The 21,504-nt window shown below is 40.3% G+C and overlaps 1 protein-coding gene across 4 annotated transcripts in view; it reads left to right on the top strand.

The window, feature by feature from the left end:
- Positions 1-21,504, top strand: part of trps1 (trichorhinophalangeal syndrome I) — a 118,124-nt gene that overhangs the window by 33,852 nt on the left and 62,768 nt on the right. The gene's annotated exons all lie outside the window — the stretch shown is intronic.

Below are 21,504 nucleotides of genomic sequence, written 5' to 3'. Positions count from 1 at the left end.
CAAATTTCATGGCAATCCATCCAACAATTGATGAGACATTTCATTAGGCTCCATCCTCTGGGGACCATGCATGTCTGAACAAAATTTTATGGTAATCAATCCAAAAGTTTTAAAGATATTTTAGTCTGGACCAAAGTGGTTGGCTGACTGACCGACAGAAAGCCAGGCCTTAGAGCCATGCCACTGATAAGTCCACATAGGTTTTTTGTTGCAAAAACAAGTTTTTCCGAACCCTAACCAGAACTGCACCAGGTTAAGTGGTCAGCTTCTAAATTGACTTGGAGTAGGTCACTGAGTCTCTAACAGCTCTAAAAGCGCTCCTCACAGCTGATTGTGACCTCTGACCTTCGTTTTATTCTACAGTCAAAGAAAAGACAATTCTACCGTAGAGGTAGTATCACATCAGACAGGTATACTTTTTTATTTCATCCTTTAGTGACACGTTGTCAGATGGGTAGAAATCAACAATGTATTTGTTGTTTGACAGCAGTGATCCGTTTTTTGTTTATTGAGGATGGTTGAATGTATTGCTTCAGGGAGATGTGTCAATAATGGCAGGATGATAGGGCAAGGTTGGCCCATGGAGAAGGAGAGTGATTGATAGAAAGCCTTGTTACAGGGAAATTAATGTGAGATAGAAGAGAGGGGGCAATGCATAGAGAGAGAGAGGGGGCAATGCATAGAGAGAGAGAGAGAGAGAGAGAGAGAGAGAGAGAGAGAGAGAGAGAGAGAGAGAGAGAGAGAGAGAGAGAGAGGAAGGAAGAAAATGACACATAGGTGGAAAGAATCTCATCCCTGCTTCTGTCTCACACTGGCTCTCTTTCTCGGTCTCTTACACATTTGCACACTTTAACGCACACACACACACACACACACACACACACACACACACACACACACACACACACACACACACACACACACACACACACACACACACACACACACACACACACACACTGCTTATCTGTCCAAAGAGGTTCAAAGTAAAGATTCACGAATCGTGTGTGTGTGTGTGTGTGTGTGTGTGTGTGTGTGTTCCGTCTGATTCTTATCATACTGTTTGACTCAGAGCTGCTTTTAAGGCAATGAATTCACATCTTGTCCTCTTTCTGTCTCACCGTCTCTTCCTGTCTTTCTAAATCTCTCTCTCTTGTGTATTAATTTCTCTGTCTGTCTGTCTGTCTGTCTGTCTGTCTGTAGCCCCCACAGTTAGTTTGTTGTATTCTTTGTTGAGATTATGACGGTGTAAATTTGTATTCAGAAAAATGCATGTTTGACAGGTTGAAAGACAACAGATAACATTTTTGCCATGAGAGAAGGAGTTTATGTCCTTCCCGTCGTTCCTTTGTCGGTTAACATTATACAGTATGTCAGCTTCGGACAGGTTTGGTTAAAATTTTGGGCTTCCCCCCCCCACCTGATCAGTTGATTATATTTGAGAGGGTGTGATGTCTCAGACCTTTAGGTCAGATGCCTAGCCTTGATATTTTCAGTGTAAATCAACCCCAGAGGATTAAGAACTCTGAGTTTTAGTTTTGCATGCCTTCGAGTTTTTGAATTGTTGCCAGAATTGTGGTTTGTTATGTTTGACTCATGCATAACTTGAGCGTAATGGTGCCATCAAATATGAATATTACATACAGATAATAGGTAGTGACATACCCGAAAGGCAGATAGAGGGGAACAATCTATTGTACCTCTGGCTAATTTCCCCATTGATGCCCTTGTATATTTGACATTTTTCAATACACTATCTGTGGTTGGGCCCAGGGCTAAGAAACATTTTCTAACATGCAGAAGACACTTTCAGCTGTCAAAAATTGAAGATGGAAAAATGGAAGATAGTCTTAGGGTAGCACACCTAGGGTATGCAGTTTTTGTTTTATCATTCATCAGCAGCGTAGATCAGAGAGAGATTAGATAGAAGAATAAAATGAGATGAAAAGAAGGGAAAGACAGGGAGGGGCTGAGTATAAAATAAGAGATTAAAGGATTTAGGGTGTAGTAACAGTTAGATAGGTTTAAGCACTAAACTCTGTGTTTGTGCGCGTCCATGCTTGTATTTGTCTGTATGTGTGTGGATTTTCAAGGGTGTACCAGCAGTTAGATGGGTGTGAGAACTAAGTATGACATGCCTTTGCTCTTATTACTGATCCACACCTGAATCTCTTGTCAATCTTTGACCTACTTAAGGTGTTCTGATCTAGCACACCCTTAAAGTAGGCTGATAAGTTTTGACAGAGCAGGCAAGCTAGGGTGTGTTAAGCATTGTCTTTTTCAAATGTGACCACGTCATTATTTTGAGACCTGGTGGGCTGATTGCTAACACATATTGGATATCCACAAATGGGAATGGCAAAGGCCTTCCACAAATTCAGCTAATGTCTTTGGAAATCGAGTGCAAAGATTGTCCAATCCTCTGAGTGATAAAACCTGTCTTTTTTTTTTAGACTTATCTTTGAGCTTTTGCAGCTGACAGACATTGTACGTTGCTATCTTTTATATTCACAATCCTAATTACTACATTTGACCGACAAAGTAAATGTACAGGAATATTGAAAGGAGGTACAGAGACACGTAAAGGGCTGCTTTGACCACAGCGGCTCACGGCATAGCTGTGTTCTTTTTATTAGATCTGTATCTGTACACAGAGTACCAGTAATCCTACATGATGATGTATGCTGCATTTATTAGACAAGTCAGGTGTAATGCTGTGTCTGCCCCCAGGTCACCTCCTCAATATTATTATACATTGCAACACATGGTTTACATCGACAAATTCAAGCCAGCTATATATGCGCTCCCCTCTTCATTGTATCTGCTCTTAAAAAAGACACTTCCTGAATGTAGCGGAGTCTGAACACAGCAGACAACAGACAAAAGGCAGAAACCAAAAAAGCAGTGAGCGGAAAATCAACAAGTAACATCAGTAGGCAGTAATCGATTATGATCCGTCACTGCAGCGATGCAGAATCGTCCAGGTCCTCATCGCGATGCATCGATGCAATGATTCATTTCAACGCCCCTAGTAAAAACCTAACTGATGTCAAAGTCAATTTCCACAGCAGGTGTTTACAGGGGGCTCATTTGCATGACACTGCTTGTTCCTTTTTTCAGTTATTATCCAAAGTGCATTGCTGAGGGGATGCCAGCGCCTGCTCCACAACACACGATTAAGGGTCGATAACATTCTGTCGATATTTCAGTCAGAGGACCCGTCTCGAGACAGCACTCCCTGAATGATAGCGACCCTCATCCCACTTACAAAACCTCTGCTCCTCTGTCCTCCATAAAATCATCCAGAGCACCCTGAGACAGATAATCACAGTGGATCAATTTCAGTTTATCATGTTGAGAATGCAGAATTAGATCAAATCAGGTCAGTGCACGTTACGGTTGCCTTCTTTGTGTGTATAAGCAGCTGTGTAGAAACTAATTGTAATCTGAAGTTACCAACTCATTCTGAGTGCTATGGGAATGTTATCTGCTCTTAAAGCCAAAGACCATTACTGTAAAACAGGTCAACTTTGAAAAACAAGATTCAACAATTGATTTCCCGTCCTCGCCAAATTCTTCTTTCAGTGGGCAGTTTATTATTTACTAACATTTATCAGGGATATTTTTTATCTTGTCTTGCCCTTTTACCTTAAAAATACAGAGGAGCATACTGCTCTTTGCCTTTGTAGTGTTGAGTAGTAATGTCAGACATGTTTGGTTCTGTGGATGAAACTCAGCCGCCGTATCTCAGTACTTTGTGAAAAATCTTGATTTGATGGATTTATTCATGATTTCAATGGTGATGGTTTTATTCAACATCTCTAAGGGGGCTTTCATGCCCAAGGTTCATGTTGTTGCATTTGATCCGGTAAGTTTTGGTTTCACACTGCCGTTATGCTAGCGCACTAAAGGTCTATAGTGACAAAACTACATCCTGCCATCATTAGGGCTGCACGATATTAGGAAAATATCTAATTACGATTATTTTGACTGACATTGTGATTGCGATATGATTCACAATATTGGAGGGAATGATCATTTTTGTATCATTATTCTCATTTTCATTGAAATGTTGTTGTTTTTTTAAATGATTGAAGTGTGATTTTTTTTTTTTGCGAGGATCTGTACCACACGAAGATTTTTTCTTTAGTCTGTAGGATACGATTTGTAGGCCAGGATGTCTCTGCAGCACCACAATACTTTATTTTAGAATGGTTTGACACCATATTTGCCTTTAACAAATATTGCACCCCCCTGCGATTTGGATATTGCACTAGTTCATATTGCGATTTCGCTAAAATTGCAATTAATTGTGCAGCCTTAGCCGTCATCACATACGTGATACTTATAATTGATTGGTTTGTAGACAGGCTTTCCCCGTCCTCTCGTATCCTCTCTCTGTGTCTGAGTTTTTTCAACTGACTGCTGCTCTCCCCTACTGCCTTTTTGTTTTGTTGCAATGTTGAGAAGGAAGACACGGGAACTTTCTTTCTGCAGCATTTATTCAGAGACAAACGGAAACCTACACTGTACATTTACTACCACTTAACAAGTAAACTGCTGATGTATTCTCCGCTCTGATAGCCGGCAGCTGTCTGCTCTGAGTGCATTCACCATCACACACTCATGTACATACTGAGCTATTCCTTAAAGGAGCTTCCCTGGTCTTATAACACAATGACAGCCTGCGAGAGCTTCCTGTATGTGGTCCGAAAGTCCGAACCATCCAAAAAATGCTTTCATGCTGTGAACTAACCGGACCATGGTTCAGTTTGATCTGGACCGAATCTGCCTCTTTTGGTCCGACCAAATTTCGTCCGTTTGGTCCGGACCGGGCTCCAGGGGAGCTTTCACACCTGTAATTTTGGTTCCTGCATTACATTTTATATACATGTACATGCAAGTGGACTTCTACTATTACAGCAGGATCCATATACTGTGTAGAGTAAACAGAAACACTATAAAATAAAGTCTTCAACTGAATCCATAGTGTGTGTGTGTGTGTGTGTGTGTGTGTGTGTGTGTGTGTGTGTGTGTGTGTGTGTGTGTGTGTGTGTGTGTGTGTGTGTGTGTGTGTGTGTGTGTGTGTGCGTGCGTATGTTAAGGAGTTGTTCTCTCAACATTGATGTCGCAACGACCTGCAACTTCCCCTTTGGCAGGAAAGCTCTGTGTGTGTGTGTGTCTGTGTCTGTGTGTGTGTGTGTGTCTGTGAAGATAAAAACGAGTGAGAAAAGCAATGTGTGGCTGTCACACCGGAGAGATGGATGTGAGCTCCCATGGACTTTTTTTTTTTTTTCTTTCAGGGAAAGCTCCATCACTGTACTGCCAGGCGACAAAGTAGCAGCTTTAATTAGGATTCAGGCTTGTGCCTAATAGGACAGAACTTTTATTGCCTCTAAGAGAAAGAAGATTTTTCTTTTTGAGTGTCTTGAGGTATCACCCTGTGACACCTGCTCTTGTAAGAAAGAATGATAGGCTAAAGTTAAAACCAAAACTTGATACTTTTTAAAAGACTTGAAGTGCCGTCAGACTTGACCTGATTTAACCCCACTTTTATAGTCTTAGTCTTCTATAACTCATTGAAATTAAAAGTGAAAGCTACAGGTGTTGCCTTTTTAGCCAAAAGCTGTAAAATGGATACATGGTGATTCTGCTGTGTTCTCTGATACATGATATTCCATTGCTGGGATTATTGTTTAGCCACATTTGTGCGGCTGTTAACATTTTCTTGCTTGTTTTAATGCAGAATGGGGTTCTGTAGTAATTATCTTAGAGCTATTTGTCTACTGTCTGTCCGTGTGTGTGTGTGTGTGTCCGTCCGTGTGTGCGTGTGTGTGTGTGTTGGCTGTTATGCAGGATAGAGGAAATGAAAGCTCAGACTGAGCCTCAAGGCTTTCTAAACTGTCTGTGTCCTTCACATACATGTTTGTGTGTTGCTGTGTGTGTCTGTGCTAAGCACATCTGCTCCCAAGCTCCGAAAATGTGGAAAAATTACACTTGTCTCTGCCTTTTTAAGTTGTACTCAAGTACCTACGTGGGCACACAAACACAAAAATGTATGTGCGTTTCAAGTGGTTGAATCTCAGTGCTGCCACCCCCTTCCTCTTTTGTGTTCTGTATGTTCTGTGTGTGTGTGTGTGTGTGTGTGTGTGTGTGTGTGTGTGTGTGTGTGTGTGCTCTTAAACAATTGGCTATTTTGTGAGCCGCACATGTGTTTTAAACTCTCTCCTAGAACTGGAATAGCTTACATTACACTGCCCATATTATTACTAATATCCAATTAAATTCTGGCTCTGCCTCAAACTTGAATAAGATTGCCTGATCTTGATGCCTTTTTCATTTTTTCCCCTTTCCGTCTTTGTTTGTTTGTTGCTGCTGTTTTGTTAATTGTTGTGTCTAATTATGATTGTACTGTATATGTATGTCACTTAGGACCCCCTCCAAAACAAGATGCTAAATCTCAAAGGGTTATTCCTAATAAAAAGAATTTCCAATTTCCATTGTGGACACAGTTTACACACATCATACAGGTGCGATTGGTTATTGCATGTATGCACTGTAATTTAATGTACTTTCAACTTTCAAAAAAAATATCATTATAAGTTCAACAGTATTTTACTTGAATGCATTGCTATTCACTAACCAAAAAGCACACAAAAAATGTCATTGTTCAGTCTGCTCAAGTTATAACGACCCACTGTGTGTGTGTGTGTGTGTGTGTGTGTGTGTGTGTGTGTGTGTGTGTGTGTGTGTGTGTGTGTGTGTGTGTGTGTGTGTGTGTGTGTGTGTGTGTGTGTGTGTGTGTGTGTGTGTGTGTGTGTGTGTGTGTGTGTAATTTCCTGGTTGTCCACCAGCAACCCCCGAGCTCTGATCACAGGAAGCTGAGAGGAAGTTGTTGGGTCTCCGCTATATACACACACACACAAACACAGACACACACACACATCTACCTCTTCCCACGCTTTCACGCTAGTAGAAGAAATAGTAGTGGTGAGTGAATAAAAGAGTGAAGAGGAGCAAGAGAGAAGGGGAGGGGGCAGTGTTCAGGTGTGATAGCCTTTTTTATGTGCTGCAGCTGCTCTCTTTCTTTTGTGAATAGGCTGTACATTTCTTCTCTGCCACCTCTTACTCTCTCATTTTTTTAACAAACTAAGTTCACATACAGACCCATTGTAAATGGTTAAATGAAACCTGGTGTTGCAGCCTGCTGCCTGCTAAACTATGGAAATTTGAAAGGTGCTCAGCAGCACAACAGGGGAAAGAACCTAGAGAGAACTAGAGAAAACTCAATTTTATGCAAATGTCCTCTCACATAATGTGAGTGACAACCAGGTGAGATCCACTCGCACGCGTTTTAATGCCCGCCGAAACAGAAGAACAGAGTTGTTAACTACAGATGCAGGACCCCAATACCAATCAGTCTTACTAGCTGAGGTGACATTGTTGTATTAGGGTTAGGGTTTCAACAACGTGTACCCCGAAAACCTATTCTGCACTTGGGAAAAACACTGTGCAACAAGAAATGAACAACTTCCTAGTATTTAGTACAGCTACTTCTTCAGAACACAGCTGTCCAGTAGGAGCTGGGTGTATAAATGACGAGCTCAGCCCAACACACACACACACACACACACACACACACACACACACACACACACACACACACACACACACACACACACACACACACACACACACAGCATTAGAGCCCTACTACTTTGTATCTTGTGTGCGTAATAAAATGTGTGTTTACATTCTAGTAAGCTGGTTATTGTCTGCTCTCTTTGCCAGCCCGATTTCTTACAAAGTCTTGTTTAGGAGTAAGGAGGAAGGGCTTAAAAGAAATCTAAACCCTGTTTTCATCTGGTAGTAAGATCCGATCTGTGTGATCGTATCACAAGTGGACAGCTCTAAGTACAGGTGAAAACTCTCAGGATGTATTGAGATCTGATCGCAAAAAAACAAACATTTGGAGGTGGTTTGAGCCGAATTTGTCCACATAAGATAATGAGATATGAGATAACAGGAACGTGCCCTGTGTCCACATTAAAGGCCGCCTACCCAGTTGTAAACGGAACTACTGTACGTTCGCATTCAAAGTATTTCTTATGTCACAGAAACCACTGAGAGTGAATTGCATTTGGAGACACATTCTACAGACAACACACGCACCTAGAGCTGTCCACTTGTGATCTGATCACTCAGGACAGATTTTAAAACCAGGTCAGAACAGCCTCCTAGTTAACAAACCTGTATGCTTCTGCTGGGGAAGCGTCATTTTGTGGTCACTTACTACACGCCTAGCTAGGACTGTGCAATTAATCGAAATTTAATCTTGATTATGATTTTGGCTCTCAATGATCACAAAAACAGAATGATCGAGAAAAACAATTATTTAGCTCATTACGTTTTGCAAGTAAACTTTTATTTTCTGAATGAAAAAATAAAGTTTCAATAGGAAAATTATTAAGGCAACGTTCACAGTTGTATGTGTTTTTTTTACCGTTGATATATTTAACATTATTTATTTTTAGTTCAATAGTTGCAACATCTTTCCAGAAGTCAACGAGTAATCGTGTTAAATTATCGTGATTTCAATACTGACTGAAATAATCGTGATTATATTTTTTCCCATAATTGAGCAGCCCTACGCCTAGCTGTTTTTCTAGTGGGGCTTTAACATATTCACAAGACAAAGACCAGGACAGGAAAATATTACTTTGACAGCAGTTTATATCCAAAATAATTTTATCCTAAAAAAAAAATTCTAAATAAGTCAGTTTCCACAGCTGAAAATCCAGCATTTGAAGGTAGGAAAACCCACACCACAAGCATAAGATGAAGCTTCGGAACAGGGTGCTGTGTTTGTGTTGCGCCAAACTTTTCTTCTTTCTGACTTTCTGACCATTACAGCCAGTGTTTGTTAGCTGTGTGTGCCCGCAGTGTGCAGAGTTAAACTGTTTCTGATAGTTACACAGTAAATCAATATTCTTAGACAGGCTCCATCGTTCTGTCTTTCAACACAAGTACACAAAGTCAGGTGCTGTTTTGAAACTCTCTCACTAAAACAGTTATTTTAGATGATATAGATACATCATACGTTGTGTGTCTGTCAGATGTATTTGTTGAATAGGTATTCAAGCATAAAACAGTCCCTCCAGGATTTCGCAGTTTTTTTTGTTTGTTGCGGCCCAAAATGCCTGATTTTGTGGGAGCTTTTGTAAAGAAATTGCGATAAAAGTTGCGATGCCTTTTGTATGTTTGTTGTAATGAAGCTGCAGGAGACAGTGAAGGTTGCAAAAAAAGTTGCAATTTTATTTTGTATAGTTCTTTAAAAATTAAAAGGAAACTTGTTTCGGGGAGAATAAAACTACTCTGGGCTGAGTTTTCCTAGTAACCTTACCAAAAAGGCTCCTGATGCTGCAAATAGCTGGTGGATTTAAGACAAAAATTAATAATTTATTGAATGAATCAAATTTGAACATACGTGTCAGTGGCTTGTTGATCTTTACATTGTTAGATAATTTCCTAACCTGGCCTGGGACACACATTCATACGGTTTGATAAAGTACTTATTGGACTTTAACTTATCATTGCACTACAATAACACAATAACAAGAGTTGCTGTCCTCAATTTAGGTCATCGTCATCTAATCTCAAAGTTTAACTTGCGTGAATTGGCGCGATCGCCATCCTGGAGGGACTGATAAAAGGGTAATTGTTATCAGTTGTGTAGTGTGATCTTGATTGTGTGGATTGTTCTTTATTTAGTATTCATAGTTTCTTGGGTTGTGGTTTTCAGATGAGGTTACATTTTTCTCCTGTTTCATACAGTACTCTGTCTTTTTTACTCTTTGTTAAAAAATGGCTTCTAAAACCTACACCTCTTTAATACAATATTTCTAGGATTGTGAGGACGCCTTTAAATTATTTATCAGACGTTCTTTTTAAGTGTGTTTTTCTTTGTGTTTAAATTATGTGTTTGTATTGTGTATCCCTGTATACTGTCAGTTTGTTTCCTTTGGTATTAAGGCCGTGCTTTATTACCTTTATCATAGTGTAAAATGGCTTTCTTTTTGGTTTAAAGATCACAAAGAACACATTTCATCAGAAAAACACACCTGTTTATTATTTATTCAGTTTGTTCTTATGCAGCAGCAGATTTCAAACTGGGGATTGCGGTGTGTGTGTGTGTGTGTGTGTGTGTGTGTGTGTGTGTGTGTGTGTGTGTGTGTGTGTGTGTGTGTGTGTGTGTGTGTGTGTGTGTGTGTGTGTGTGTGTGTGTGTGTGTGTGGTGCTTGGTTGATGTGCAGGAATTAACTAAATTAGGATTTAATGAAGTTAGATTATAAATCAATGTTAATGATTTGATGCAAATGGTAGAACTAATCTTTTAATGTGGTCATATTAGAGTGCAGTTGCTTATTAATTACGATTGTGTAGAATTCAGTTAGATGTAATTGTTGTTCAGTGGATCAATCCTTGTTGGAGAAGTGTGTGAATGTGTGTGTATGAAGGAATTTGTTAATGCATGTTTATGTGAGGCACTTCTTTGGTCAAATAAATGTGATATAAATGTGATTTTGTCTGTTAACATGTGTGTTTCTCTTTCTGTGTGCATGTGTGTGATCCATAAGGATATTTTACCATTGACAACCTCTGTCTCCTGCCAGCCAGTTTAACAATAATTAATTACACACACTCCTTGCAGTCCGTCTGTGTATGTGTATTCCATACTCCTGCATGTGTGAAACTGTGCTCCCCATGACAGCTGTATGATTTGTCCCTAAAGTTATAAATGTGATTACACACACACACACACACACACACACACACTGTTGACCACAATCTGCTTGCCGCAAAAATTGGTTAAGGTGACATCATCAGTGACGGTGAGAGAGAGATCCATTTTAAAGGAGCTTTCTTAGACGTGACCACACACACATGGTATGCTCCACAGACACATTCACACACAGACCGAGTATGCTCTAAGGGCCATAGCAGGGGAGCTGTGTCTGAGAGAGAGATTGTGAGCGTGTGTGTGTGTATGTGTGTGTGTGTGTAAGTTAAAATCCAGACAGTCATTCCAGAGGCCAGACTATTGAGTCTTATAAACTCTCAGGTCACAGATTATTGGAATAGCAGAAGAGATATATAGTATGTGCCTGTGTGTGTCTTCCGATTCACTGTTTTACTTAAACATCACAAATTGCGGAGAAGACCCAGAACTACACACACAGATATGAACACACACCTGTAAGTGTATTTATGTCCATCAGTGTCTGTGATTTAAAATACCACAGGTGTGTGGATGCACTGTGTATGCCTGTATTTGCACTAGCAGCCTGGATCTGTGTGTTTGTGTGTGTGTTGTAATACTGATTTATTTCAGCATCATTTATAGCTCCATTGGGAACTGGACTAGCAACCTCTTGGCAGCTATTTCATTCTAATAGTCTTACATACACATAGTCAGTCTATTGTGTAGGCCGATGTATCACAATGTACCTTATTTTAACCTGCTAACCTTCAGCAATTTGGATAGGGGATGGCTTGGACCGCCTAATAAGTTCCTACCTACTCCCTAAGAGAAACTGAACAACCTGTTTGTATACTCCTGACCCAACTGTGGGCCTCGACACACAGTTCAAAATAAAGTTTTATAGACCCTGGGTCCCAGGGTGCTAGCGTAGTACTTTTAAATTCGCCTTTGCCGATGAAAACAGCTAGTTTGTGTCATGCTGAGTAAGGCACAGTTGGAAAAGTGGGTTTCTGTCACTTGTAACATTTTCTGTTTTTACTGTCTTTTGTGTGTGTTGTGAAGTTAAAGAGTTAATTGAGCTTGAAAGCAGAAATTTGTAGACCAGTGAAGAGAATCTCCCATGGTGAAGTGAGAAACACTCTCCCCTTTCTCAGTAGTTTTTGAGGTGCAGTTGAACAGCGGTCAAAACCCCAAAGTGCTCAGTAGCCAAAAGACCATGGTTATACTGGACTGCTCCCAGTTATGTGTTCATGTCTGTGTGTAACTTTAACTTTACCAAACTCCCCAAAGGGGTAAACAGCCCTCCTACAGAGTATCTCTCTCTCTCACACACACACACACACACACACACAAAAAAACACACACACACACACACACACACACACACACACACACACACACACACACACACACACACACACACACACACACACACAGTATTGTGCTTCCCAGACCCTGTGTGGTGCAATAATCTGAGGTCAGTCTCTTCTAATAGACTTGTAATCAAGTTTGTTGGTGGGGTGGGAGGGGGCTGGGCTGGGAGCTTGTGAGTGTGTTTTTCTGTTCATGCAGGATTGACGCAGTCATCTTCGGATAGTCTGTGCGTTTTTTGTTAAGTAGTGTGTCTTCCACTGTTTGTTTCTGAATTTGTGTTTTTTTTTTATTTTGCAAAACCGTTGTGAGCACTTTGCAGCACATAGTTTGTGCACAATATTGTTTTATTTACTTTTACCAGTGAAAGCACTCATATCTCATAAATAAATAAAAGCAAGTGCAACAACATTGATTAAGATAATACAGTTTTTTTCGATTGCTAAACGACAGTGGGCACAACTGGAGTCACATGTGCAAAACTCAAACTACAGTCTGCACTACCTACCGTCACCTGAGCTAAACAGTTCACATCAGCTGCAAAACTCATTCAAAGCAACACAACTCTTAACACACGTCTCAAACAGTATGCACAGGCCTCACTGAGATAACACACACTGTCACTCAGAACACACTGAGGTTAAAAACACTAGCATCAAACACCAATACAGAAATTACAAACTTTCTCATCTTTACAGTTTGAACAATTTGAGTGACTTGACATTACTCAACAGTTTATTTAAGGAAAAAATATAGATTGTATAGCATACCAATTTTTACATAAGGTAAACAAGAAGGAATGAAAATCAGCAGTTTTCTTCAATAAAGTATTTTGTCTCTAGTAATTTATGGAATTACTGGGGAAAAAAACTAAAGGTACATAACAGTACAAACGAATAGTGTGACTAATCCTGCCTCTCTCCAGCATCATGTGGCAAGTTCTCTTCATCACATTGGATGTCTGCATCATCTCTAAATACAAATGAATGTGGTGTTTCTATTGCTTTCACCTCCATTACTTTCTGAAAAACAGTAAGAATGCAGTTTTACTATTGTAAAGATATTGTGTTTTTCACTTTTTTTTATAGCTGTGTACATAACCTCAGACATCTTACCTGGACATGTTGGTATCTTTGCTCTTTTACCCGTTTCTCTCAAACAGTACAGTGTATGATTGTTTCATTCTTATTTGGTGTTTGTATACAAAAAAAGACTTTCTGAGCTTTCTCTGTATAAATACCATATATGTTCACTAACTAGTCTAAAACAAGACACCTGCTTAGGCTTTCAGCTAAAATTGCAATCAGCAGTGTTTGATAGGCACCAGACTGAAATCTATTCTATTTTGAATGTGTGGTTTACAGTTTTGACAGCAGTGTGTTAGCATTTGAACAAAGTGCTGTAAATCTACAGTGTTTTGCACATTGTGGTTAAAGTCATGGGATAAGTGTGTAGAGTTTTGAAAACTGTGTTCAAGCAATGAAAAATGAACTAGAGTTTGGTCCACATGAACTGCTGCTGTGCAGACTGTAGATAGAGTTTTGCACATGTGACTCCAGTTGTGCCCACTGTCGTTTAGCAATCGAAAAAAACTGTAATAGTGATCTACAGATCTACACAGCTCATTTGAGTATTTGTGAGATTCAGCTAACTCGCAAACAGTGCTACCGTTTGTTCTTCTTGTGTCTTTACAATATTTGTCTTAATTGACGTAACACGCAGTAAAGATACATCAATACAGTAGTCTATTTTCACGATGTAGCACTTCCGGGATTGCTCTGTTGCTGCCGGAAATTCTGCCAGATTTCACTTTGTTTGGCCGGATGTCCTGTATCTTCCGCTTTCTTTGTGTTGGAATTTTATACTCTGGTAGATTTATGAGGACTGTGGTTGACCGCTCCTCAGATCTCTGCAGGGTAAATCAAGACAGCTAGCTAGACTATCTGTCCAATCTGAGTTTTCTGTTGCGCGACTAAAAACATTTGAACGTACACGTCCCACCAAATTGTATGACACACAACAAGCTTTTCAGTTCTCACAGGTGACTGGTCCCAGGGTCACACACACACACACACACACACACACACACACACACACACACACACACACACACACACACACGCAGATATAAGTGAAAAGGGCTTATGCCATTATTCCATCTATTCATTTAACTTTGTTTAATGAATAAATGTCTATCTGTCAGTCACGCAGTGATTGAAGCTGTCGTGCTATCGACGCTTACCACTTTACACACTGATACACACACTGCTACGTACACCTCAAAGTTTGTGTAAGGATAGCCTAAAAGTAAGGAGAGGAGAGAAAAAGAGATTGAGAGAGACACAGCAACAGAGGGGAGGGAGAAAGGCAGCGAGAGGGAGGTGTGTTTAGAACATAGGTTAGTGTGCGTGTGTGTGAGTGAGGAGACCGATCGAGAGTAGTAAGCAGAGAGAGAGAGGCAGCTACAGAGTGAAGGAGTAGAAACAGAGGAAGGGAGGGAGTCTCATAACGAGAGAGATACGTATTGAAATGTGAACCTCTGATTAAGTTTGACATTTAAGATGACATATTTTGCATGCTGTTACCCTATTACAAATGAGTCCTACACTTTGAGAGCGTGAGTCTATACGTGTGTGTGATTTGCTCGATCTGTGGCAGGAAAGAATTGGTCCCCGGCTACACAACAGATGGTGTGTGTGTGTGTGTGTCTGTCTTCTGGCATTGATTAGCGGCCTAGAAGGCAACTCAAAGCTTTTAGTCTTAAAATGCCAGGTGGACTCACAGTGATTTTATGTTGTCCTCCTCTCTCTCCCTCCTGTTTCTCTCTCTGGTCCCCCCTTCCTATCTCCAATTAGACTCCTGCCTCTGCAAAATCAATTCCAAGCTGTTACTTGCCCCCTTATCCACTTGTTTCACCCGTGCTCACATTCAGCGCTCAAACTGAGCACCACATAGCAGCGTGCACTTGTGGCCGATTCCTATTACTATCCCACCGCTTTAAATAGGCTCGGTTTCACGGCCTGATCTGTTTTGTCTGTCTGGGTACTTAAACAGTCACGTGCATGTTTTCATTAATATTTTCTTCAGCTGCTTTCATTCACTGACACGTAACCTAAAGCTACAAGCCATTTTAGCGTGACTGCCATTTTGTGCATCAGTGGCCTTCCTAGAGGTAATAAGCTGTGACATTTTCATATAAATAAATGACTGCTGAGTGATACAACACAGCCATGAAAGCTTTAACATTTGCAACAACAACAACAACAACAACAACAACAACAACAGCTGGTGTCTGCCAGGTCCCTCCAGGGAAAATCCTTTTTACGGACAGGAAGTAATGCGTTTCAGTTTTCTGGAAGCAGGGTTATTTATTTGGAAGAAAGAAACAATATTTAAGCATGGTCAGCAAGCCATGGCTGAAAATACTAAAAAATGTACATACATATATCATATATTTTGTTGATGAAAAAAATCTAAATTTTATATTGTGCCAAATTATTGGGCACATTGACTTTAGAGCGGAAACAATTAGTTAATTAATCAAATCGAGGAAATTAATCAGCACCTATTATATATATATAATGATTACCCATTAATCATTTCAGCATTTTTCAAGCAGAAATGCAAACATACAAAAAATTTGTGGTTCCAGCTTCTACAATGTGAGAATGTGATGCCTTTCCCTGTCTTACATTTCAGTAAGCAGAATATCTTTGGATCTTTTGTCAAACCAAACAAGCAATTTAAAGTCATAGACTTCGTTTGACAAAATTGTGAAATGAAAATGCAGTACAAATGGTCACCTTACAGGTCATATAAATATTAAAAATATATTTTGCTGATTTAGATCTAGCACAGTCAGTTTTCTCTCAAATTAATCCAGCTAATTAAAGTTGTTTGTACTTGTAGATTTAATGTATTCGCTGTGCCTTTTGTCCAGGACAGCTCGCCCCCACATGTCCACACATACTCACTCACTGTCCATGGGTTTCTTTCTCTAAGGTTTTCCATCACCTTAAAAAGGAATTCAGAACACGACATCTGCAAAATAATAGTTTTACTATTATAATAGTCAAAAACACTCAGTGGGGGTTGCAGAACCAGCCATTATCCTGCACGTTGTTCGGGGGGGCTACCAGCTGGAGGGCTGACCTGATGCACAACTCCATCTTAAAGTTTCGGACAAATTAGACGCAAAATGTGCTAGAATCTGTTGAAAATATTTGAATAATAGGATTTTTTTTTTTTTTTTTTTAACTTTGAAGAATGGGAAAAGGTTCATGAAATGCCCCTCTCCAGTAGCACGAGTGTGGCTAATAAATACCGTGCTGTTTCTGTTGGCAGAACTAAAACTAACTTTGGAGATTAGGGCAAGTTTTAAAGTGAATGTTACAATAGTCATCCACTTATTGGGTTTGCTTATTAGTATGTGGAAGTCATCTGCTCTTTGCCTCCTGCCTTTTTCTCTCCTTCTGCACTCCATTCCTTTGCTCCTTTTTCGGTTTATCCATTTCCCCAGATGACCTCTCTTCTTCTTTTTTTAAATGAAGGAAATATATTCTCCTCCCCCTCCACGCTCCTGTCCTCCTTCCTCCTTGCTCTTTTAACCATTCTCCTCATTAGTGTATATCTATCTATCTATCTATCTATCTATCGATCTATCATCACTTCTATCTATCGTTTCAACAACGAATCAGAGGAAGAGAGATGGCAGCACAAGAAAAAAGTAAGGACAGATGAAATGTAGGAACAAAGACTGGGGACAATAATATGAAGAGACAGAATGACGCAGGCCGAGAAACAGAAAGAAAAGCTTGAGAGAGATCTCTGTGTGTAACAAGACCTTGCCTTTAGCATTATTTCTTCATATGCTGCACATTAATCCTTTGTTTATGAAAGATGGAGATGCCAACTACAGCTGTCCCACGGGAAGGGGAAGAGCAGAGCTATCTGAAGGCAGCAGCACAAATATGTGACTGTGTTAGGATTCGGTATCAAACCCATCCATTACAGTGACTTCATAATATGCATTTAGAGAATGAGCTTGGAGTCACTGGATGATGACGGTTTAGATGTACTGGTAATCTATTTTTTCCATTAGAGACCTAACTTTGTAGCCTGGTTGGCACCAGACCATTCTCAGTTGTAACTGAGAGTGGGTCTGGGCAAGTTTCATTCACAGCCCATTTCCAAAGGGGCGTCACCAACAGAAACCGCTCAAATGCCTCTGGGCGCAACTGGATAGTCCTTCAACCAATCAGACTAACGATCCGGGTGATGTAGCAGCGACAGCGGCATCAACAGGTTGCTGCGCTTCGGTGGCCGTTATGTTGAATGTAAACAGAAAGCTGCTTGCCGTCGCTGCGCTATCGTCATCGTGTAAAGCCCGCCTCGACGATTTTGATTGGTGCCTCGTTTTGGAAATGGGCTTGAATGGGCTCTTGGCCAGACTGACTTGCAGAGCAAATCTCAAATTTGCCGGAAGTTCGTCAGGGTTTTCCCAAGCTACTAACTTTGTTCTCCAACTGAAAAAGACTTGATTTCTCAAGTTATATTATTATTATTAGTGGTGTTCTGGGTCAATTCTGTACTCATCTTGTGGTTGTGAAAATTTTACATGAAATGCAAAGACCCTTTTTCGTGCATGACAAACGATGGTAGTGGTTAAACATCCATTGTGCTGAAATGATTACTTGATTGCTGGAGAGTTAATGCCCACCATTTTTTAAATCCGCTAATTGTTTCTAAGTAGTGTACGATACTGTGCTCATCTACTCATACTCATAATGCATCACTGCATATTACACTAGTTTCCATTACACTTTAATGTGACGTTAATGTTAACTTAGCTAATAGCTAGCTAAAACGCTGCCTTAAGTGTGGCTGTATTTCACTGGAAAACATTCCAACACAGAGAGACGTGCAACATTCTGTATCTAAACACAGCCCGGTAGCCTTCACTTTTTCATGGACACTGCTGGAGTCAGAGATATTGGAGAAACAAAAGAACTGGAAAATCCTCCTGCTTTCTTTCAAGAGGTGAAGTTTTAAGATATTTGTCAAGCCCTAACATCAAACATTTGCTGGTTACAGCTTCTCAAAATTGAGTTTTTGTTGTTGTTTTCATGTGAGTATCTTTGAGTTTTTGGTCAGACAAAACAAGCAATTTTAAGATGTCATCTCAGGCTCATGGCAATTAGGATTTCACTAGTTTCTGATATTTTCTGGACTAAATGATGTATGGAGGAACGACATATATTATTCGATAATGAAAATATTTGTTTCTTGCAGCTCCCACACAGCTGATAGTCATTTTGGTTTTAATAGTACCAAGCTGAAAGCAACATGAGTGAGATCAAAGCTTGTTGCCGGGATGATTTACAGATAAACTGTGATCAAATTCACCAAGCTGCATTAAAAAAAGAAACTTACATATGACTCAATCAAAATTCTCCAAAATAGTTCCCCATACCTTGGCCAGGTATATGACATATACTACAACAAAACATCCCACACCCCTCTCGGTACTTCCTTCAACGGATGTCTTGGAGTGATTATTGGCAATTCTAGATAAAACCCTCACTTGCATTGGGGCTAATTGTAGTTGATGGAAATGATTAACTGTCACATTTATCCTCTCTGTGGTATTGGGCCCATTGTGGTGTGTGAGGGGCTAATTGTAGCTAGTAGCAGTAGTTGTTATGCGGTATGTGTTGTGGTGGGTTGTACCTAATTGTAGTTGATAGTAATGGTTCCAGTCTGTGTATACAGCCTGAAGCATACAAAGGCTGTACTGCGACACACACACACACACACACACACACACACACACACACACACACACACACACACACACACACACACACACACACACACACACACACACACACACACACACACACACACACACACACATTAAACAGACACATATGGTACACACCTCTTCTTCTTGCCGACATCTTGGAGCATGACGTATGCAAATGAACATGTGAGACCAATGTAAATAAATGATAGATGGACAATATCTCTCTTACAAATTCCTGTTAAGTTCACCAAAACCATGCATCATTTTCTTATTATCGCTTTGATGAACTTCTTAAGTCCCCACTGAAATCATATGGGGCAGATGGAAACACAGTTAGGTCAGTCAGTGCTTCTTAGGTCGGGATTTCAGCTTCATTGCTTTACCACAACGATCTGTAGTTTTCCACTGTGTGTGAGTGAATGATGAATTCTGACTGGGTGTGGTGAACATCAGATGAGATTTCCCTCTGCTCCCCACACACGCACACACACATACACATACACATACACAGTGAGTGCCAGGGCTGGTCTAGGCGTGGGCCCTTTCAGACATAAATTGCTTTATTTTAATAGTTGTATGGTAGAGAAAGAGGAAGAAAAAAAGGTAAAATACTAGAAAGGCCATAGAGAGAAAATTGGATTGAACAAAGAAAGCAGCCCTCTCTCTGTCATTTATCTTCTCTTCTTTTGTGCTTGTGTGTGTTTTCTCTTTTCTTCCTAATGCGCTAGATTACATTACAGCGTTGTTAAAATATGGTCCTTTTTAATATGTTTATGTTCATCTCCATGTGTTTGTTTGTGGTTGTTTGCTTATGTTTTCAGCTACATTCCCTTGTACTTGTCTTTCTTTAGAAGTGTGTTTCTTTCATGCTTTTAGCTGTTTGCAGTTTGCTATCAGTAAATAACAACAAGCGTTTATCTCTCACACTAACAGAGTTAGTCACAGGGTCGCACGCATGCTTTCTCACTTCCACACACACACACACACACACACACACACACACACACACACACACACACACACACACACACACACGCACACACACACACACACACACACACACACACACACACACACACACACACACACACACACACACACACACACACACAATGTCTCCCCCCCTCATATTGCATTGATCTAAAAGTGATCAGTTTTTGGCGTCTATCAGGCGTCTGTTGGGTTTGACTGTGTTTATTACCGAACACACACACAGACACAGACACACACACACACACACACACACGCACACACACACACACACACACAGTGTGTGTATGGGTCAATGGGTTGACTGTGTTTACGACTGAATATGAACTGAACGACCACAAATAAACACGCGCACACACATGCTCAGAAAACACTCAAGCAGTATCTCTCTGTCATGACTGTAGTGAACAGAACGACCACAATTGTTCTCTTTTCAAACAACAGAAACATTATGGTTTAACATAAAACACATGGTTGGTTATTTGATGGCATTGTATAGTGATTATAAGGATGGGAGGGGTGGGATAGTGGGAAAACGGGGACAACAGAGGAAGGGAGAGGGTAGGAACAGAGAGAAAAAATGTAATGATGGAATTACTTAAATTATTGTAGAAATTATTCTTGCATGTGGGAGAGGGCAATAGAGAATAGAAACATGACTGAAATGCAAGGTAAATGGCTTTTTTTTGCTTGATAGAGAGTAAGATTGGATTTGAAATTAGAAAGAAAAGCAGACAAAAAGAGAATAAAGAAGAGGAAGGAAACTGAAGGACAGGAGGTGACACAGATCGAGCAAGAGAGACAGTGAGAGATGAGGAAAAGAGAATTGGGGAGCCAGAAAATGAATGAAAGGCACGCAGAAAGAGATGCAAGAAAGAAAGAGAAATTTGGAATGCTGGAGGGGATGAATTGCCGTCTGCCACCTCCCTCATCCATCTTTCTGATATGGTGTGTGGTTTGATGTGGTTGTCTGTTGGCCATTCTCCCCGTCTCTCTCTCTTCTCTCTGTCTCCCCCATTTCTGCCTCACCCTCTCTCTACCACCCCTCCCTCTCAGTCTCTCTGATATGGTTTGGGTTTTGATGTGGTTATGCGTTGAAGATTCTCACGGATGGTTTCCATAACGATAAAAAGATTGACTCCCCGGTTTAAGAAGGAAAACCAGGCAAAAAGTTGCACTTAAGGATGCAACAAACATCCCAACACACCCCCCTGAAAAATCTCTCACAGCTGAGATGTTTCTGATTTGGTGGGGCTGTTTTTCTTTGACGAGGTTTGTGGTTGAGGATCGTCACAGATTTCAGCGTTCAAAGAAGTTTGTAAATTGAATCAAAGCTATTCTGTACACATACATCATTGTCAGAAAATTGTATTTGTGTGCATGCAATCCAGAGTATGATGTTTTTTTGTTTGTTTATTGAGTCCTGCAGACACCTTGTATCTCTTAGTGTATTGATTTCAAGGGATTATCAAAATCTGCTCGATATTTTCTTCCCTCAGTTCTTTCATGTATGCATAAACAATACAGTCTAAATGCTTTAGTTAAAAAAAAGAAGAAATAACTTTTTCGGTCTCTC

The sequence above is a fragment of the Perca fluviatilis genome, chromosome 13, assembly GCF_010015445.1.
Source record: "Perca fluviatilis chromosome 13, GENO_Pfluv_1.0, whole genome shotgun sequence".
Classification (NCBI taxonomy): Eukaryota; Metazoa; Chordata; class Actinopteri; order Perciformes; family Percidae; genus Perca; species Perca fluviatilis.
Note: the sequence above shows the minus strand (reverse complement) of the source record. Positions and strands in the feature narration are given on the sequence as shown.